The sequence below is a fragment of the Drosophila biarmipes genome, unplaced genomic scaffold (assembly GCF_025231255.1).
Source record: "Drosophila biarmipes strain raj3 unplaced genomic scaffold, RU_DBia_V1.1 ptg000017l, whole genome shotgun sequence".
NCBI classification, from domain to species: Eukaryota; Metazoa; Arthropoda; class Insecta; order Diptera; family Drosophilidae; genus Drosophila; species Drosophila biarmipes.
The window spans coordinates 778,243-802,070 of NW_026114535.1; the positions used below are offsets into that span (position 1 = coordinate 778,243).

At 33.0% G+C, this 23,828-nt stretch overlaps 1 protein-coding gene across 27 annotated transcripts in view; it reads left to right on the forward strand.

Annotated features, from left to right (window-relative positions):
* LOC108026765 (glutamyl aminopeptidase) overlaps window positions 1-23,828 on the forward strand; it is a 502,322-nt gene that overhangs the window by 91,261 nt on the left and 387,233 nt on the right. The window lies entirely within an intron of this gene.

Below are 23,828 nucleotides of genomic sequence, written 5' to 3' on the forward strand. Positions count from 1 at the left end.
AATATATGCTCCCTTGTCTACTATCAATATATGCTCCGGTTACAATATTACACAAAAGGCGTATTGTGTTTATTTTTTGAAATATTGACAGGATGATCAGATATATATTTTCTTTCAGGTCGAGGTAGACTATTTTTTTTTATTGAAACCAAGCAATTTTCCAATGGAGTTGTTTTTATTAAAAAAAAATAGGTTCCTTGGTAGTTGTAATATGAACTTGAAGTGTGTTGTTATTACTTTCTCAAGATCGTAATTTTTTAGTTTATTTTTCAGAAATCCATAAATATTATTGAGTTTATAGGAACTTTAACAACTTTATTATTTATATCAACGTTGGGTAAATAATTTTACGTATGAAAGTCAGAGAGTGCACACTTATTTTACTCATTAGTTAGTTTAATGAATGGGAAATAAGTAATGTTTGTAATGGGTTTATTGGCATTTAATGTAAGAGTGAATGATCTACTTATTTTGGAATCTAATATTGAACTGTGAAAATATAGCTTACAGAACGAAGCTTATAATCTCAAATAATTATAAATTTATTAAAAGATTTCCTATATATTTCTTTTTCAAAATCGCTATCTTTACTTATTATGTTGAAGCCGTATTTATCACTCCAACACTTTTAACAAGTTTTTATAAATGAATCATAGGACATATCAGTATTTCGTGATAATCTGATATATGTTTTGATATTTGAATATGATATAAAATATAATATATAAATATAAATATAAAAAATCTATATTTTTGTTACGTTCTATACAAAAATAAGAATGAATGTTGTTTTATTTTTCACAAGCAACATCATCAAAAATCATAATAGGGTTTTCATTAACCATATCGGGCGGTGAAACCTCATCATTTTGTGAGAATGTATAATATCTCATACCTTTTAATGATTTAATTAGTTTCTCTAAATATATTGATGGTTGATATAAACTCTTTGAAAAAGCATATATATTCTTAAATTTAAGCCCGTTTGGATTTTCAATAAGACTGAGCGTAACATTCGTTTTTCCACAGTTTGAGGGAGATTTCTTCTTTTTCACGTATTAAACGCACATTCCCGTGCCTAATGTAGTTCATTCGATGAGAAATGCTCTGTTATTAAATATTATATAAAATGGGTAAAAGTTTTTATAATTAGTCAATTGCAGTCAAAATTCAAACTTGAAACAAGGTAGTGGTATCAACAACAAAATAATTAACATATTTCATTTGAAGCACATATTCCTGGTTATAATTTTTGTGAACCTGGAGCAAAGCTAAAACCAAAGTTGGGATAAATCAATTGGATGAACCTTCTAGAGTACATGATATTGCATATTCACAAAACAAGGATCTGGCTGATCGACATAAAGCTGACGCAGTATTAGTAAAAAAAGCGTGGGAACGTGTTGGTTAAACAGATAGTAGTTACCAATATTTTGAAAACAAAAAAAGAAATTCGGAATGTGTGTGAAGAAGGGAACAAAGAGGAAGTGTAAGGAAAAGAGTTTTTCAAATGTTATTAAAACAGGAATACGAGACTTGAAAACACAGATACGACTATATCTAATGCGTGTCATCAAGGTTGCACGTAAAGCAGTTAATAAGTCAATTAGTAGAAATAAAAATAAATATTAAAATTCCTCGTGTCATTAATGTACCAAAAATTTCATTTCCGAGGTGTGTTTATGAGAGACTCACTACCAAAATCCTCTTTGGAGGGGAGAGTCAGGAATTATAATCCTAGATGATAGTTCATCAAATGGTACATGGAAGTTATCAAATATTTGGGGAATAACATTAACTATAAAGCTGTGGATACCTGTCCCTCCAATTGGTCATGGTCATGTTATTTCTCTATGACTAGTGAAACCCACCCTATTTACATACTATTCGCTGCTATGATTGGTCGATTCTAAGTTAAAAACAGTTAAACGACAACAAAAGTTATTTCATCTCACATTTAAAAACCACCTGTTAGACACAGTATCAGCTTAAAAATCAGCTTAATAATCTCTATTTAATTATTTAATTAATTAATTAAATTATTTTTAATTTCCTAAAAGGGTACCGGAGGAAGTATTTGAAAGTGATAGTGAGAGTGATGCTTATCTTGACGCTTAGTCACAACACTCTCATATAGATGATCTGATGTTTCAGATCAGTCCCTTATAGATGAATCCGATGTTCCACAACAGTCTCTTATAGATGATTTGAATAAAAGTAAACAGGAAGAAAGGGGATGAAGTACAATCTCAACAATAATCAGTTAAAACAAGAAAAGATTTTAGATATTAGTTATGGACCAAGGCAAGAAAATATTATTTTAATATTGGGTAATAGTACACAAAACATTAAAAGAAATGTAATGGAATTAGGAAGTGCAAATTTATGGACTCTATTACCTGGTCTATATGCCTTAATTTTCATAACAGTCATAAGGATATACTAAGAAAGATTTAGAATCATAAGAAACATTTTAATTAAAACAAGTGCTCACAAAAGAAACTATCAACAAGATGGTCAAATAAAAGAAATATCTATCTAAAAAATATACTTAATTTATTGAAACATTAATATCATCTTCAGTAAATTATGAATATATCGGTTGTGGGTATATGAAACTACAAAAAACAGCACCAAATTATGTATATTGGGATAATGTTAATGAACTAGTTGAACGATTGTAACTCATAATGGCATCAAGAGCTGCTGGTAATAATAATCATACTAATAAAATTCTTTCAATAATAGAAGAATTGCGGGAAGCAAAAATAATATATTAATAAAGTAGAAAACATTTACTCATTTTGTTTAATAGTAAAATGTCTATTGACAAGTTTGGTCACTTTTCAAATGATTTTTCTTCACTTTTGAAAAGGGAAGTTGAGAGCCTTATAGGTAGAAATCTATACACTGATGGTCACATAAATGTTCAGAAAAAAAAAACTAAAAACTTTTCGGAACCAATTAACGAAAATGATTTGATAATAAAATTATTGATGGAAAAACACATCATATGAAAACTATAGCTAAATCATTTCAACTACGAAATAAAAGAGTATCAGAGATGGAAAGTAAAGTAATAAAAATGGTAACTCAAATGGAGTATATACATAATACATTAAAAGAGCTTCTTGATAAATTGGAAAATCTTAACAATTTCATAACAACAAAATTCAAAAAATCCCGCACCAATCGTTCGTTCTGATTAAATACAAATAGATGGAACGACACTTCGAAGAAGTCGCATTTCACGTCGTAAAAACGAAGAAGAGGTCTTAACAATTAATGTGGAATGTGGAATAAATCGTTCTTTCATTATTTATTTTATAATTAAAATGTCAGTTGATGAGTTTGGTTGTTTTTTAAATGAGAAAGAGTACTCAAGAGATATAACAAAAGGTGTAGAAAAATTCCAAAGTATACTCAATGATTATGATGAACATCTAAATATTCAGAGGAAACGATTTAAAAATTCCCTACCCGCCATTCATGAGAATGATATTGCAATAAAATTTTAAGTAGATGAAATTAGTAAACTAGTACAGAATACATCTTATGAAATTTCTAAATAACCCAAAACGAGAAATCGTTAGATTAAGACCTTGAATCAATAATATTGAGGGAAAAGTGCGTAAAATTTCAAAAAATTGGGATTTCTCTTGAAAACTGTTAATAAGATAGTAGAGGTTGTAAGTGAAATAGAAATCAACATTTTTAACTATATCATTGCACCAACCGCAGTTTAAAAAGTGAAACTGAATCTTTAGAGAAGAAACCATTTGTACCAAAAAAAATAATGTTATGAGTAAACGAGATATTGTAAATGAGTTACATCGACCATCATACCAGAATTTTCCAAGACGTAGAGTTATTGTATAGGGTATTAATGATATATGGAAGGCTCATTTGGTTGAAATGGGGGCATATGCATCATCGAATAAAGACTTTAGGTATCTATAAACAGTAATAGATACCTTTTCTAAATATGGATGGAGTGAAGCAATAAAATCAAAAAATGCAGATGAAGTTACAAGAGCAATGGAAAAAATAAAAAATCTGGTTGTGGAGTACCGAAGAATTTACAAACAGATAATGGAAATGAATTCTATAAAAAACAATTTAGAGAATTGATGCAACGATATGAAATTAATCATAACTCAACATTTAGTACTCTTAAAGCATCTATTGTGGAACGTTTTAATAGAACACTAAAAGAACTTATGTGGCGTGAGTTCAGTTTTAATAGAAAATACACATTCAAAGAATTGATTAATAATTATAACAATATTAAGCATAGAACAATTAAAATTAAACCCATGGATGCTAAAAATGAAAAATGAATTTTGATGAGATCATACAATCATCTAAAAATATTCATAATTGGGGCGTTTAAAGAGAGGGATCATGTACGAATAAGTAAATATAAGCATGTCTTTGAAAAAGGTTATACTCCAAACTGGACAAAGGAAATTTTTCGAATTCGGAAAGTACAAAATACATCCCACCACATATTTACTTAAAGACTTGAAGGGTGATCCAATTCAAGGGGGCTTCTATAAACAAGAAATTCAAAAAAACAAAATTCCCTAATACTTATCTTGTTGAAAAGATTCTGAAACAAAAAGGTTGTTATGTGCTTGTGCGTTGGCTAGGCTTTTCAAAATCAGAAAATAGTTGGATTCACAAAAAAGAAATTCTATAAAAACAAGCGAGGGCATTGAAAAATTAAAATGCACGCATTGACGTCAATGTGTCAAATCAAATTATATTTCTTCACACGCACAATTTTTATTTATAAAGTGTGAAGAAACATGTAAAGATAAGAATTCGAATGGAATTGATTATGTGCTTGTGTGTTGAGTAGGTTAAGAGATCGTGCGTGTACAGATAAGAATTTTTTATGGAACTTGAACTCTTAAGATTCTAAAAAAAAAAAAGATTGTTGTGTAGTTACACACTGTGTAGACTTTTTTAAAAATAGCAGATAGTTGGATTCACAAAAACAACAACTTGAAGCATAGAAAAATTAAAATGTACGCATTGACGTCAGTGTGTCAAATCAAATTATGTTTCTTCACACGCACAGTTTTTGTCCATTCGTTCACGCAAGTCATTTTAAGGACCGACAACCAATGCACTTATTGTATTGGGTTGTAAAGAACTATGTCGTGGAACTGAATTATTAAATGATTGATCACCACCCTCTATATTTCTAACACAGATTTCTTGTTTTTGACGTATTAAACGCATATTCACGTGTGTAATGTAGTTCATTCGATGAGAAATGCTCCTTGATTAAACATTATATAAAATGGGTAAAAGTTTTTATAATTGTTGCAGTCAGAGTTCAAACTTGAAACGAGGTAGTGGCATTACTAACAAAAGAATTAACACACTTCCATTTGAAGCACATATTCCTGACTATAATTTTTATGGACCTGGAACAAAGCTTAAACAAAGATTGGAGCGCGGTGATCGTGGGACAAATCAATTGGATGAAACTTGTAGAATACAGGATATTGCATATTCACAAAATAAGGATCTGGCTGATCGACATAAGGCTGGCGCAGTATTAGTTAATAAAGCGTGGGATCGTGTTGTATCAAAAGATAGTAGTATCGCAGAATATTACAAATATTATGAAAACAAAAAAGAAATTCGGAATGGGTGTGTAGAAGGGAACAAAGAGAAAGTGTAAGTAGAGGAGATCAAAGGTAAGGAGTTTTTCAAATGTTATCTAAACAGGAATACGGGCATTGAAAGCTCAGAAACCACTAGACCTAATGAGTGCAAGCAAGGTTGCGCGTAAAGCAGTCAGTAAATCAATTGGTAGAAATAAAAAAAAATTAAGATTCCTCGTGTCATTAATGTACCGAAAATTGGTGGTTTTTACCTATTGTACCCATTTTGACTGCACTAAGTGCATTAGGTAGTCTTCCCTCTGGTAGTGCAGCCATTGTTTAAACTATTAATAATGCAAATAGAAAATGCAATATAGAAAAAAAAATTAGAAGAGAGTAAACGACATAATAAAAAATGTAAAGTATTAAGGTGGGTGAAGGTATGTTTCTAAAACCTTTTAGAAAAAGTTATGGATTATATCTCAAAAGTATATTCCACATTTCCGAGAAGTGTTTATGAGAGACTCACTATTAAAACTTCCTTGGAGAGAAGAGTCAGGAATTAAAAACCTAGATGATAGTTCATCAAATGGTTCACATTGGGTAGCATACAAAAAAAAAAAAAAAAAAAATACATTATTTTGATAGTTTTGGAACCCCCAAAAGAAGTTGTGAAATACTTGGGGAATAATATTAACTATAACTATGAGAGAAAACCAACCTTTAATACTACCAACTGTGGACACCTGTCCCTCCAATTATTACTCTCTATCCCTCCCTAACTTTTTCGTTATGCTTAAGTGATTTCTCTATGATTCTTGAAACTGACCCTATTTTACATGCTATTCGCTGCTATGACTGGTCAATTCTAAATCAAGAATGAGATAGAAAAAGGCGGTTTAGTTTACCTTAAGGTATAAAAACTCGATCAAAAGTTATTTTAACTCACACTAAAAAAACCACATGTAAGCAGTCTCAACCTAAAAGTTTTAAGTTGAAAAACTGCTAAAAAACAAAAAAAAAAATAACAAGAAAAAACAGTTAAAACTACTACAAACAAAAAACAATAACAAAAAAAAAAGTTAAAACAACTACAAACAACATCTACAACAGAGTTAAAACAACTACATCGGCTACAAACAACAACCACCACAGCTACAACAACTACAAACAACAAAAACAAGAAGAAGAAGAAGAAACAACTAGGTGAAGAAACAACTACAAATTGTCAACATCGGAAATGATAAAGGTACTCAAGGATCTATGGTAAGAAGATGGAATCAGATGTGCGCTACCCTATTCGACGAGCTCAACGTAAAAAACCAGCTTTAGATTGGCCTTCGCTCTTGAACTTGAAGAGTATATGCTGTACTTGCCGGAACGATACTCGACTTTAGATGATTCGACCATTGAATATATAAAAGATAATCTGTTTTGTATTATTAAAAGGAATAAAAACCTTTATTTAGAATTAAATAAAGCGTAAAATGTATTCATTAATGTACTTATTTTATCAATTAAAAATAAAATTTCATTAAACTCAAACGCCTTGTTAAACTACAACAATAAGCCGAAATCTTTTAGAACAGTTGAAGAAAAGTAGGAATTCATTAAAAAGAAAATTTGATAAACTGAAGCCAATAAAAATGAGAACGTATCAAATTTGGAGGGAACTTTTAAACCTATTACAGACCCTTTACATGAATTACTAAGTGAAAATAAAAAATTAAATTAGAAAAAAAGTATATTAATGATATACACAATGTTAAGACTAAGTTCAAGAAAGAGAAAATAATATATAATAAATAATGTTGGGTAAAAGGACACTTAAAATAAAAAAATTTAATGGAATTGGGAAGTGGAAATTTATGGACTCTATTACCTGGTTTATACTCTTTAATTTTTAATTTCAAAAGGATTATACTAAGAATGATTTAGAATCAAATAGAAACATTTTAATTGAAACAAGTGCTCACAAAAGAAACTATCAACCAGATGGTCAAATAGAAGGAAATCCCTCTAAAAAATATTCTTCAATTATTCAACCATTAATATCGTCGTCAAATAATGTATATTGGGATAATGTTGATGAACTTGTTGAAAGATTGTAACTCTTAATGGCATCAAGAGCTGCTGGTAGTTATAACCATACTAATGAAATTCTTTCAATAATAGAAGAATTGCATGAAGCAAAAATAATATATTAATAAAATGGAAAACATTTTCTAATTTTGTTTAATCGTAAAATGTCTATTGACAAGTTTGGTCACTTTTCAAATGATAGAGATTTTTCATCACTTTTCAGAAGGGAAGTTGAGAGTCTTACAGGTTTAGATCTAGAAACTGATGGTCAATGTTCAGAAAAAAAAAAATAAAAAACTCTTCAAAAACAATAAATGCAAATGATTTGGCATTTAATTTTATATTGATGAGAAAATTAACGAAGCAAAATCACAACAAATGGAAACTATAACTAAATCATTTCAACTAAGAAATAAAAGAGTATCAGAGTTGGAAAGTAAAGTAATAAAAATGGTAACTCAAATGGAGTATATACATAATGCATTATAAGAGCTTCATGATAAATTGAAAAGTCTTAACAATTTCATAAACCAAAATTTAAAAAAAAAACCCGCACCAAACATTCGTTCTGATCAGATACAAATAGATGGAGCAATACTTTTAAGTCGTCCATTTTCACGTCGTAAAAACGAGGAAGAGGTCTTAACAATTAATTTCGATCATACATAAATATACCGTTATTATATTATTTATTTTATACATAAAATGTCAGTTGATATGTTTGGTTGTTTATTAAATGATATAAATGATAAAAGGTGTATTGTAGTGTAGAAAAATTCCAAAGTATACTCAATGATTATGATGGACATTTAAATTTTCAGAGGAAGCGATTTAAAAAGTCCCTACCGTCCATTAATGAAAATAATATAGCAACAAAATTTTAAGTTGACATTTTTAGATTAAGACCTCAAAACAAAAATAATGAGGAGGGAAAAGTGAGTGAAATTTCTTACGAATTGGAATTTTTCTTGGAAACTATTAATAAGATAATAGAGGAAATAAATAAAGTAGAAAGTAAAATTTTCAATTATTTCATTGCACCAACCCCAGTTTTAAAAAGTGAAACTAAATCTTTACAGAAAGAGCCATTTCTACCAAAAAAAAAACTATGAGTAAACGAGAGATTGTAAATGAGTAACATAGGCCTTTATTCAAGATTTTTCCAAAACTTAGACTTATAATAAAGGGTATTAATGATTTATGGCAGGCTGATTTGGTTGAAATTGGGGCATATTCATCATCGAATAAAGGTTATAGGTATTTGTTAACAGTAACAGATACATTTTCTAAATATGAATGGGGTGAAGCAATAATATCAAAAAATGCAGGAGAAGTTACAAAACCAATGGAAAGAATAATAAAATCTGGTCGTGGAGGATCAAAGAATTTACAAACAGATAATGGAAATAAATTCTATAATAAACAATTTGGAGAATAGCTGAAACGATATAAACTTAGTTCTCTTAAACCATCTTTAGTGGAACGTTTTAATAGAACACTAAAAGTACTTATGTGGCGTGAGCTTAGTTTTAATGGAAAATATACATGGCTTCATATATAAAAAGAGTTGATTTAAACATATAATATCAGAAAACATAGAACGATTAAAATGAAACCCATTGATGTTAATGCTAGCAATGAAAAAAAGATTTTGATGAGATCATACAATCATCTAAAAATATTTATAAATGGGGGACCATGTACGAATAAGTAGATATAAAAATGTCTTTGAAAAAGGTTATACTCCAAACTGGACAAGGGAAATTTTTAGAATTCGAAAAGTACAAAATACATCCCCCATTACATATTTCCTAGAGGACTTGAAGGGTGATCCAATTCAAGGTGGTTTGTATAAACAAGAAATTAAAAAAACAAAATTCTCTAATACTTATCTCACTGAGAAGATTGACTGTAATTCCACGAAATCTATTTGATTGAATAAAAATAAAACTTCAACTAAATTTAAAACAGTAAGATTTTTTATATATATTTTCAGAATAACAAAACTCTAACAAAGAAGAGGATAGTAATGTTACTTTTGATTGGAATGATGATAATGATTACTCTGATGATCGTCTAGTAAGAATGGAATTATTACTGTAGAGGGTAGTATCGCCAATTATATACAAACCATACAATTAAATTTAGAAGAAAGTAAGCAGATTAACTGTAATTCTACGAAAACAATTTGATTGCATTATAAATAAAAATAATATTTTAATCAATAATTATAAACGGTGCTTGTTCTTTTTATATACAAAGTTCATTGTTTTATTCTCAATTAAAGGTTAACATAATTTATTCTTTTTCACAATTTATTAAATTGAAATCTAATGATAAAGTATGATTTTTAGATCTGATCATTGTCATACTACTAGCATATTAATGGCCCCGTGCCCCCGCCCCCTCTCATTAATATATGCGGGTTCTGGGATAATTACCATAATCCATAAATTAACTGATTTTAATGGGCTTCTACCTCATAAAAATGTCACGATCATGCCCATTAAGAGTATACCTTATGCCCCACACCCCGGCGTCACCATTTAACACTATTGATATCGTGACCTTTTCGTCATTATGAGCAATTAATATTCAACAGGTGTTGTTGTGTACGTGACAAAGTTCGCAAACTTCCCCACACCCCCAATGGGACATATTTAATCATGTGTCTCTTTTCCTCATTATGAGTAATTAATGTGCAAAAGGTGTTGCGGTGCACAGAGAAACATGTTCAATCATGTTTTGGAACAATGTTTTCTATGATTGCAAGACTAGTTTAGAAATCAAAAGAAACCCATTAAAATAAATCTCATAAATATTTTGGAAATATTTTGAAACCCATATTTTCGTTTCCGCCCTAAAACGTTTTACTGGTAAATTGTCAAAAAATTCTCTCCTTTCCACAAAAAGGTCATAAAAATATCAGCCAGAGCCAGAGACCCGAAAAGGTCCATTACCTGACCGCTATAAAAGGCTCCGCTTCAGCTAATTCCAAGAAGAGGCAGTCGCACATTTCCCAATTATACTTCAGGTTTTCAAAATGCGTGGTGTTCACTATAATTTTTAGTCAAAAGTGTGCCCCTGGCCGCAATAAAGGAACTCACGGAGGTCTGTAGGCGCGCATGCACTTTCATAAAGGGGGTTGGACTCACAAGTTTACCTGTAATTTAAAATCGAAATATAAAGTCCAAAGTTTATTTTGTAGCAGAACATGTAGCATAACTTTTATTTAATTATTCTAATATAGCGTGTTTTATTCTTCATACTTACATATCTAGTCTCAACTTTAAAATGATGTATATAAAGTAATGTTGTTGTTTTTGTGCTGCCTTTACTACCTGACTTACTTTACCTGACCGCCATAAAACCGCGTGTGTCCACACGCACAAGCGCGAGCGGCTCATATCTCTGGCACGTTCCATAAGGGTGTTGAAATCACCATGCGACAACGCACAGGTATACAAGTAATTTAAAATCGAAATAAAAAGTCACAATACTATTTTGAAGCATAATATTACATTTATTCAATTATTTTGGTATTGTGATCATGATTTGTTATGTTATCCCAGATTACAAGATATTTTCATAATATTAGTGATTAATTAATTAATATAAGTGATTAATTTTTGTAGTCGGAAATTCGATGACATACGCAAGTATCGACTCTCTCGGTGGCTCCATCATTACTCAACACATATGTGTCTATACGATTTCAATGATGTTTTCATATTATCTCCAGTACATTGAAAAACTTTTAATTGAATAAACTGAAGACATACAAAATATATACGTTCAGAGTGTTATTTATTTTAAGTGAATCTCTGATGTATATCTTACTCAACAATATCGTATTACCTATTCAGAATATTCTTACACAACTTATAAAGATCTTTTTATATGGGTCTTGTGGGTCGCCGGCTATTTCACATTCCTCCTGTTTTGGCTCCCACGCCCCCCATTTTGGGTTAACATGTGAGTCCCAACTCCGAAATGCGATTGATACGCATTTTTCAGGTAATACTCTTATTTCGATACTTTGACAGATACAGTACAGATACAGTACAGATACAGTACAGATACAGTACAGATACAGTACAGATACAGTACAGATACAGTACAGATACAGTACAGATACAGTACAGATACAGTACAGATACAGTACAGATACAGTACAGATACAGTACAGATACAGTACAGATACAGTACAGATACAGTACAGATACAGTACAGATACAGTACAGATACAGTACAGATACAGTACAGATACAGTACAGATACAGTACAGATACAGTTCCCTGTTTAAGTAATTAGCCTTCAAAACAAAGTCTAAACCATCAAAGTACAAACAACCTTATCACGACCAAAAAGCTTAATCACCATCATGAACCAAGAAAACCAGATGAATATTATAATTAAATAGTTTAATAAATTTAATAAAAAGACGCTGATATCAAAGACAATGGTGCCTGAAAATGTAATATTCCCGATCCTCAAGGCGGACCCCAAAACAATAATGGATGGATGGATAGCTCTTTAAAGTAAAAATCTATTAAACTCTGGATGGAGCATTGGGTATAATCTTGAATTTTCTGTGCCATTAAAAATGTGTTGGGTATTGCTCAGGCTTATATAAAAGTTTTATTAAATTGTAATCAAGAACTAGTGTTAATGTTGACTAAGATTCTTGACGATGTGTTGGAATAAAAAAGAAATAAACAAGCTTTTAAAATCGAAATAAGAGTATTACCTGAAAAATGCGTATCAATCGCATTTCGGAGTTGGGACTCACATGTTAACCCAAAATGGGGGGCGTGGGAGCCAAAACAGGAGGAATGTGAAATAGCCGGCGACCCACAAGACCCATATAAAAAGATCTTTATAAGTTGTGTAAGAATATTCTGAATAGGTAATACGATATTGTTGAGTAAGATATACATCAGAGATTCACTTAAAATAAATAACACTCTGATCGTATATATTTTGTATGTCTTCAGTTTATTCAAATAAAAGTTTTTCAATGTACTGGAGATAATATGAAAACATCATTGAAATCGTATAGACACATATGTGTTGAGTAATGATGGAGCCACCGAGAGAGTCGATACTTGCGTATGTCATCGAATTTCCGACTACAAAAATTAATCACTTAATATTATGAAAATATCTTGTAATCTGGGATAAAATAACAAATCATGATCACAATACCAAAATAATTGAATAAATGTAATATTATGCTACAAAATAGTATTGTGACTTTTTATTTCAATTTTAAATTACTTGTATACCTGTGCGTTGTCGCATGGTGATTTCAACACCCTTATGGAACGTGCCAGAGATATGAGCCGCTCGCGCTTGTGCGTGTGGACACACGCGGTTTTATGGCGGTCAGGTAAGGTTGTGGTCTATACAATTCAGACAATATTTTGAGATTTAGTAAAGGCAGCACAAAAACAACAACATTACTTTATATACATCATTTTAAAGTTGAGACTAGATATGTAAGTATGAAGAAGAAAACACGCTATATTAGAATAATTAAATAAAAGTTATGCTACATGTTATGATACAAAATAAACTTTGGACTTTATATTTCGATTTTAAATTACAGGTAAACTTGTGAGTCCAACCCCCTTTATGAAAGTGCATGCGCGCCTACAGACCTCCGTGAGTTCCTTTATTGCGGCCAGGGGCACACTTTTGACTAAAAATTATAGTGAATACCACGCATTTTGAAAACCTGAAGTATAATTGGGAAATGTGCGACTGCCTCTTCTTGGAATTAGCTGAAGCGGAGCCTTTTATAGCGGTCAGGTAATGGACCTTTTCGGGTCTCTGGCTCTGGCTGATATTTTTATGACCCTTTTGTGGAAAGGAGACAATCTTTGACAATTTACCAGTAAAACGTTTTAGGACGAAAACGAAAATATGGGTTCCAAAATATTTCCCACATCTGAGAATCATTAACTTGTAAGATTTATTTTAATGGGCTTCTTTTGATTTCTAAACTAGTCTTGCAATTGTAGAAAACATTGTTCCAAAACATGATTGAACATGTTTCTCTGTGCACCGCAACACCTTTTGCACATTTGCTCGTACACAACGAAAAGGTCACGATATCAATAGTGTTAAATGGTGACGGCGGGGTGGGGGCATAAGGTATACTCTTAATGGGCATGATCGTCAAATTTTTATGAGCTAGAAGATCATTAAAATCAGTTAATTTATGAATTATGGTAATTATCCCACAACCCGCATATGTTAATGAGAGGGGGGCGGGGGGACGGGGGCCATTAATATGCTAATTGTGCCAGAATCCGCGTTTCCTATCTACTTTTATTATAAGGAAGATTTAATCTCTTCATTTGAAAAGCTTAAAATTATCATAAAACTGTTTAAAACTCTGGAAGTTTGATTTTGAAATAAGGGACCTGGCGCAATCTCTTTTTGGAACACTAGAATCGGATGGAGATGCACCCCATGCACTCATGCACCATTTTCTAAGCATTTTAATTCCACTTTAAAAATGTACCCATACTCACTATTATCACAAAGTACTGAAATGTTTATTGCATTTATCCCTTCCCTCGAAACCCATTCAAACCCTCCATATGGCAACGATTGTGACATTGCCCAGTCATATAAATTATTCGCATTCAAATATATTAAATACTCGTATGATGATTTTTCAAAATTATCAACATATATATTATTGTCTTTTGAATATCTACATGTGCATTGGACTTATTTACCACGAATACCGAATAACCTAGAAAGTAACCGTTTTTTCCTGTTAACAGATCAAGTTCAATTTTCGTGCCTTTTAACATTGCTTCCCATAATAATCCTGGGGTAGTGAAAAAATGTGCTTTGGAAGTTTTCAAAAACATCGGACATTAATAAAACATCTGTTTTTAAAATAGTCTTTTAAGTTTTTACATGAAAACTCCAGACTTTTTGCGCATGATTATAATTTCAATTGTGCAGTCATGCCCCGTTAAAGAACTATAGAAAGCTTCAATTGAAGGTAGTTGATTATCATTCAATTTTTCAATTAAATCTAAATATTCATAAGGGAGTACGCCCTTACGATGCATTAAACTAAAGTCTTTTTCTAAAGGGAAAAAGAATAAGAAAAGAAAAATGATCGTGTTATATTTAACTGGTTATTATCCAAATTAGCCGCCAATGCTTTTAATGATGAAATCCAAAATCTTTTATTAGAAGTGGCAATCATATCTGGTGAAATTGTGGAAGAAAACTGGAATGAAGGTTGGAATTCTGTATTTTAAATTGCAGGCATTATGTGCTGCACGCCTAAATTTCCCTGTAAAGTGGCAATGATCCCTTACTCTATCTGTTAAAAGAGGAAGCTCACAGATATGATAATTTACTGATCTTTTTAAATCTTCTATATCAACACCGGACATTACAATAGGGATATTTATTGAAATATATCTTATTTAAATTATATTTAAATTTCTTGTAACTGAAAGAAGGAAATTCATTCCTGAGTTTAATTTATTTTCTAAAACAAACTAATCTAAACTATTTTCATATGCACACTTTATATAGTATGCATATGAAATAGGTACATGTTTATTAATGATATTTAAATATATAGTTTCTTTACTCACATTCGGCTTCAGGATGCATTTAAAGACAGCGTAGACTGCGAATGGATTCATAAAGCATCATATTATACAACCCTGTATAATCTTATTTTGTATTTGGCGGTTTCTGTACTGTATGGTTAACGGAGTACTCGTAGGATATGTTTTGAAGGTAACACACGATTCGAATAGTGTTCTTAAGCTGATAAAATTAAAACCTAGAAAGTAACCGTTTTCTAGTCTCCATAAATGTGTGAAAAAATGTGAGGGGAATTAAAACTAGTTTAACTTGTATTTGACTAAATAGCCTTTCTAATTGGTGTATATTCTAAAAGAAAACCACCCTCTATAAAATTGAAACATTTAAGACACGCTTGTTTCACAGTCCCTCCCCATCTAATGCTGACACATTATAGATAGCTTTAAAACTGAGTATTTTGCGTAGACTGACTAGTTTGCTTAGCAAGGGACGGACAGACGGGCGGACAGACAGACGGACAGACAGACAGACAGACGGACTGACAAGAGGTAGATCGACTTGTCTAACGATGCTGATCAAAAATATATGTAATTTAAGGAGGAGACGTTTATATCTCCTTCACTCCCTTACAAACTTCTGATTGAAGTCATTATACCCTCTGCAAGGGTATTAAAAAACCAGTAAATAGCATCCGCAGATTTAACGAGCGGCTAGAAGCCGGCCAGATTTCAATTCAAGAAGTATAACTAAATTGTAGGCTAGAAAATTTAATTGCTGCAATTAATAAAGTATATTAACTACAAGAAAATATAGAAGCCAACATCTAGGAAATGAATTTGGAAAAGATTTGGAAGAGCTTTCAATTGTGACCAAGGCAAAAATATTGCCGCTTATCTAGGCCTAGCGAAAGCAAAATTCTTGGATAAGTCTCTGTAGTTTCAACTCGAGCTCGATTTCCGAATTTGACATTGCTGAAATTCAGTGGAAAATATTCGCAGTTCAAGAATTTCATCTGCCTTTTCGAAACTCTTGTTCATCAAGACAAAAACATTCCCGTTATTGAAAATCGCAATCACTTAACATCCTGCCTTTCTGGTGAAGCTTTAGGTCTATTGTGGCCTACCAAGTTACCGAGAGCAATTATGAAAAAGCTATGGACAGCCTGAAAGTGTATGACAATGAATGTTTAATTATAATGATTATTAGTTCAACATTGTTTAGTCTTCCGAAAATATAGAAAAGGAAATCTTATCGATACCGTTACAGTTCTTAGTTTTCGGTAGGAGACGACACCAAGATTTCAAATGCAATGATTATCCATCTTGTCTGGACTCTGTGACCCAGTGACCAAACAAAAATTAAAAACACTTAACTTTGTTGTTAACCAAACAACAAATTTGTTAAGATACAAATGTTGTCTGTCTTTAAGACAACCCATGAAAGCAAAAGAGTTTCTTGCTTGGAAAAATATGGTTTGATTAGGATTGTCGCCCGTTTTCCGCAGTGAGCGGAAATGGATTTTAAAAATCCTGCGAAATTTTTTATACAAAATGGTTCTGCTTATGGGGCGAACGTCGATATTAATGAGCACCTGCCGAATAAAACGAAATTAAGCCGAAATGAAGAAAAAGATGCGGAAGTAAAGCGGACAATGATCTCCAAGGAAATAAAAGAAGAAATGGATAGGAGTATAGGAAACGATTGATATTTGCACAGATCAGTACGTCTACAACAGTTTTTAGGTGTCACTTTGCATTATTTGAAAGACCTAAAATTTTGTGACATTATTGGATGGACTTCGAAAAATTGACAGGCGAAAATACTCTTAACGAACTTAAAACTAATTTTGCACAATTTAATATTGAGAACATTGGCAATATTAAATTCATAACAAATATAAAGAAAGAATTGCCTCAAAATATAAGATGAATTGTAGTAGCCATTTACATTAAAATGTTCTAGAAAAATATTTTGAAGAATCGTAAGAGCTACAAGACTTTTTACACTCATCTAAAAAAATTGAAAATATTTTAAAAAAGCTAATGTTTTATCATCGGCTTAACACAACATTAAACAGGCCTAGGCAAGCCTTGTTTGTATACTCTTGCAGTTATAAGTAATAATCAACTTTAGTACCACCATGTAAAAGTTTTAAGGATTGTTTGTGACTTCATTGATATAAAAAAACATTATTTTTTTCTATTTTAGACCATTTTTTTGACATCTATGTGTTAGAGTTGTTCGATTTTTATTAAATTGAATTCGAAATTCTTAAAAATATAAAAATTATTCCCAATATTATAAGATATAATGTCAAAAAGCCCCAAAGCTATAATTTGTTTCATATTATTTTCCGACCAATTTTCCGATTGTTTCTATGACAGCTGTATGATATATTCTTCCGTTTTTAATCAAATTTGATTCGAAATTCAAAACCAATTAAAAAGTGTTATTTCCAAGTGTAGGGGGTCATATGTTAAAAACACCGAAGATACAATTTTTTAATATTATTTTACCACTTATAGAACTTAAAGTTGCAATAAAACAACGATGGATAATTCTTGTGGCATTACATTTTATATATGATTTCTGGCATATGACCGCCACGGCTGGCGCGGATGTAGTCCAATCTGGACGTCCAATTTTCGATGACTTTTTCCAATATTTGCGGCCGCATATCGGCAAAACCATTGTCTTCCAAATGGTCAAGCGTTTGTGGCTAATCCGCATAGACCAATGACTTTATATAGCCCCACAGAAAGTAGTCTAGCGGTGTTAAATCACAAGATCTTGGAAGTCAATTTACAGGTCCAAAACGAGAAATTAGGCGGTCACCAAACGTGTCTTTCAATAAACCGTTTGTGGCACGAGTTGTTTGACATGTTGCGCCGTCTTGTTGGAACCAGAGCTCATGGACATCATGGCTGTTCATTTCAGGAATAAAAAAGTTAGTAATCATGGCTCTATACCGATCACTATTGACTGTAAAGTTCTGGCCATCATCGAGTTTGAAGAAGTACGGACCAATGATTCCACCAGCCCATAAAGCGCACCAAACAGTCAGTTTTTATGGATGTAATGGTGTTTCGACATACACTTGAGGATTAGCTTTACTCCGAGTTATCAAGTAGAACGTGGTGCGAAAACGTTCCATGGTTAATCGAATTAACTGCTCTGATGGACAATTTTGTCGACGATAAATTGGACGTAGTGCGCGAAACGTATTCCGCACTGAACCATTACTTTCGAAATAAAATTGCACTATTTTTCAGGCGTGAGTCTACTCATGATAAATTGCCAAAGCAAACTGAGAATAAATCACTTGACAGCTGTTAAATCGGTCGCCATCTTAAAGAGTGATGCCAACTTAAAGTTTTATACCTCTAAAAAAAACACCCTTTATATGATATAGTCATCCGATTTTTATAAAATTAAATTCGAAATTCAGAACTAATTAAAAAATGTTCTTTCCAAGCTTAGAAGGTTATATGTTAAAAAACACCAAAGATATATTGTTTAATTTAATTTTTTTCTCGGGGAGCTATAAGAAATAGTTGTCCGATCCGGCTGGTTTCGACTTATTCTACATGCAGTAGAAAGAAGAATTTTGGGAAAGTTTCAGCCCGAAATCTCTAAAACTAAGAGACTAGTTTGCGTAGAAACAGACAGACAGATGGACGGACAGACGGCTTGTGGCTTGTAGAAATATGTGTATGCTAAAAGTAGGATCTTTGGAACTTTCCAGTCACTGATATTAACAGACTAGTCAGGATGGTAGCCTGATATTGATTTTAAAATCCAAAAATCGAACGAGAACGTACTTTTTTCTTAACTTAAGAATTGGACTCGCCAATACCAAGTATGTTGATACACGACATCTCTTTAAGGGGTAAGCTAAATCCTCTGTAAGTTAGTTAGAGACCCAGAGTCAAGAAGTGCTCGGGGCAAAATATTCCCAGTTTTTTGTTCGTATACTTACAAGCGACGTTATGCTTGGTGCGGCACACACTTATGCATTATTGCGCGGCTAGCACTCATACTCAGTTGTCCAGTAGCAAAAAACACCAGGCTGCCAGAGTTACCCTAGATTTACCCGGTGCACCTTGAGTGCTGGTGGACTCTTGTAGTTCTCTGCTGCCTAGGATCGCCCTGACCTCCGATGTAAGGAAAATGTATAATTGAAATGGATAGGCAGTTTTAATTTATACTCCTACTATATAAGTTAACACTGCCTATCCGCTTCATATATAATTACTGGGCGAGACCCTTCTGAGTCCTTGAGGTAACATAAGCTTTACATCGTAACATATGGTACTGGACCAGCCCCCTTTCTGGCTATTCGGTGTTTATAAAGGTTAAGTGAGTTCATAGAGCTGCGAAAGTTATTGGATCATACTTTTATGTCGGTGACATACGAAGAGGAGATAAAGTCTATTAAGTTTGAAGTGTATAAGGTTCTTCAAACTGCAGTTTTTAAATCGACAAATTCATAATTATAATTAGAGGAATAATCTTGTTGCAGGAACTTTGGGGTGAGTCGATTCCAATAAATTTGCCTTCGCCTTCGCATCCTTAAGAGCTTATGGAGCTTGCGTCTACATTCGTAGCAAAACTGCGGAAGATTATACACTATCGTTGCTGACTATAAAGTTTAGTTTAGTTTACTGGACCAGCGTATTTAAAAAAAAAAAGAAGAAAACTGGCCCCAAAATGCACACTTTGACCTAGATGAAAAAGTCCTACTACAAGAATCGAGGCCAGGTCGGGCTGACCGCTACTGTACGAAATTCAGACTTTTTAGATGTCATCGAGAGATTTTCGTCCCACCTCAAACTGCTTAGGGTTTTCCTTTATATGGTCCGACTTAAGAAAATGCAAAGACAATAGTAATATATTGGAAAAAACATTGCCACCTACTAAATGTAATAATGCTTTCTTGTCGAGATATTACAAAAGCAAATAAATTACGAAGAAAGGGAAAAAGTTCATAAAGGCTGCAGAGTTGGCCCAAGTCTTTAGCGATTACATCCATTCATCCATAAGAACAAGAGGGCTTGATGTCCCTTTTCGTTGTTGCAAGTTGGGGGCGACTAGCTAACGCTCCTTATCATGCTATGCCAAGTTTCCAATATTGTTGACGGAACGCTCTCAATTTGTGCAGCTATGTCCGGTTCCAATTTTCATGTGAATCTCCTTCGACAGCATATTTTGATTGTAAATGCTCAAGAGGTCTGCAGTCAGACAGTTCGATCACGCATACGCTGCATCAACTGCAAGCCTCGACTGATGACACAAATTATGGGAAATTTATGCGCGATCGTCTCCCTGTTTTCCTCCCATTTGCAATATGTGGCGCTGATTTTGAGACCTTCTCCATACAACACTAAAAATTAGTGGTAGGCCTCCTTATAAGTCCTAAATTGCGCTTTTTGTTTGTTTGGCGTCCAAGGCGGTTCATCTAGAAGTTGTTTCAAATTTAACCACAGATTCCTTTTTATTGGCTTTTCAACGGTTCGTGGGGCGCCAAGGATGTCCCCAAGTGGTCCATTTCGGTGGGCGGTGGGCAGCGCGCTCCTAAGCGCAGAAAAGCTGGCGAAAGTCCTCGTCGGAATCGAGGCAGCGATCAGTCACATCATTTCCGAAGACAACCTATCCCCCAACAATGGCTCCTGGGAAATATCATCGACAGACAAGCAAGGGCGGACACGCAGGAACGGACACGCAAAGTGTCTTCGACGTTAGGACAAGCAGAAGAGGAGTTCTTCGGAGGGCCATCCTTAAATTGACGCCGCTTCCTGTAAGTTGAAACCTGAAGCGTTCAACGCCACTGGTGTTGATTGAAACCAAAAAATTGTTTCGGCTTAGACATGAAGTTTGACGTTAAGTGTAACTTAGCTTAGGGCCAAGGCGGAGTTTAGGGCGAAGAGTATTTTTTTGGTCTCTGCAAGCTCACCCCGTACTTGTCAATCTTAATTAAGCTAGGATCTAGGAACTTTTGTCGAAATATAATAGGGAATCGTTAAAAGTTATTTAAATCGACTACACTATTTTTCGTTTTCTGCCAAATTATATTGGCGAAACTATTATACATTTTCTGTAGTTATAAGCAAGCCTGTAAAAAAGTTCCTTCACATTTTAACCTCGTAACAAGTAAATTAATCTCAAGAAAAAACTAATCCTATTATTTTAAGAAAAACGTATCTTATTTGCTTAAATTAAAATTGCTTCAGTTAATTTTACAGCAAAAGAAAACTAAAAAAATATTACGGAAAAATTCCAAAAATTTTGAATATTGATACATGTAGTATGGTAAATTTAATTTATATCGGAGTCCTGCAACAAGAAAACATATATAAGGTTTTTAGAACCAACTCCCCTTGCAAAGCATTTTGATGATTAAATTTTATTAACTGGTTCGATTAGATTTTAGTCTCTTTTGATTTAAATAATGTTAATGTAAGATATTTCTCCAGCGCCATAAAAATGAAAATGGGGGTGGCTGCGTTGTCATCGGTGCGAAAATGAGCTTCAAACAAAGAGCCGACATAAAATGTTGTTTTAAAATTGGTAAAACTGTCAGCAAAACGTTTCAATTGATGAAAAAAATTAATGGCGATGATTGCCTATCCCGTAGCAGAGTGCAAGAGTGGTTTCAACGTTTTCAAAGTGGTCGTGAGGACATAAATGACGATGAACATGGCCAACCAAAATCCGTGATGACCGAAAACTCCATCGAAACTGTGCGTGAATTCATAAAAAATCAGCCGAAATCATTATTGAAATTCATGGAAATAGAATTGAAAATTGAAAGAGGCAAAAAAAAGCCGAACTTCCTTTAAAAGATAGTGACTGGTCGTCACCAGTGGTGTTTTTAATATGATCCCGAAACGAAACGCCAGAGTGCTGAATGGAAGGCGCCGGACGAGCCGAAACCCAAAAAATCGCGCCTGGAGAATTCAAAAGTGAAGACAATGCTTATTTGTTTTTTTGATTCCAAGAGTATTGTCCACAAAGAATTTGTTCCACCCGGCCAAAACGTTAAGGGGGTATACCACCTTGTAGTTTTGAAGCGTTTGGTGCGCCATATTCGACGTGTTCGGCCCGAATATCGCGAAGATGGAAGTTGACGTTTGTTGCAAGATAATGCGCCGTCTCATCGATCGACATTTGTGTCCGTCGATTTGACCAAAAATCACATTTTAACCATCAACCACTCCCCGTATTCACCTGATTTGGCGACTTCTACCTTTTCGAAAAAATGCATTTGCCGATGAAAGGAAAGCATTATGCAGACGTAGAGGCCATTCAAAAGGCTTGCACCGGCATATGTACATGTTCGTTCGACGTGCTTTTGGACCGTGCAAAACGCTTTATTAAAGCAGAAGGAGACTATTTTGAATAAAATGTTTTGATTTTGCCGAAAAAACTATATGTTCTGTCTTTTTTTAAAGTCCCGTTTATTTTGGAACTCACCTTTTAATATAGTGATATTTTTCTCCGTGACCTTTTTAAACCTAAAAAATGCTATTATGTGGTCATCTATAGCTAAATAAATAAAATTAAAATTCATAATTTTTCAGTAATCGGCTGTGTAAACCCAACTACACCTACAGCTTTTGACTTATGAAAATCGTGTCTTCCGTTCGCCAGATATAATGATGTAAGGTTTAAGTGTAGTCCAAAAGAAAACCACAAAAAGAATATTGTTTATGTATACATTTTTATACCCGTTACTCGTAGAATAAAAGCGTATACTAGATTTGTCGGAAAGCTAGAAGGAAGCGTTTCCGACCTTATAAAGTATATATTTTTGCTTAGGATCACTAGCCGAGTCGATCTAGCCATGTCCGTCTGTCTGTCTGTCCGTATGAACGCTGAAACTATAAAGGCAAGATTAGCCAAACTTTGAATGCAGAAATGAAATGTGTTTGTGTCATCAATACCTTTCCAATGATCTAAAAAAAATGTGCCAAGCCTTCTTTAACGCCCACAAATGGTTAAAACGCTTAAATCTGTCCGCCGCCCACAAAACTTCTACTGAAATATCTGGTAGGTAGCGCCCTAAAGTATCGTTTTGCTGTTTATTTATCTCCATTTCCATTTTTCTCCCTTAAGCTGAATAACGGTTATCTGATAGTCGAGGCATTCGACTATAGCTTTCTTCCTTGTTTAATCTTTATTGCGTCCACACTTCACGGTTTCAAAACGTTGTCTTACTCTACCTTTTGTTCTCTGCCACCGCTCTTTTGTTTTTCAGAGTTGCATTTCAAATACCCCTTCGTATAACCGAACTTAAATCGTGGAGCTTTTACATATATATAAAATTATACTTCTTATTATATTTATTGTAAATTATTATGTTCGTTTGTAAAACATAACATAACAGGCGATCCCGATACAATAGTTTAAGTATAAGCTTTGTAATCAAAATTATCAATGAATAGGTATCTATAGATGTGACAAATAAATTTTAGCAAAACAAATTTATCTAGCATGAAAACTGTAGCCACCACAGTTTTGTGCGGTTTATGG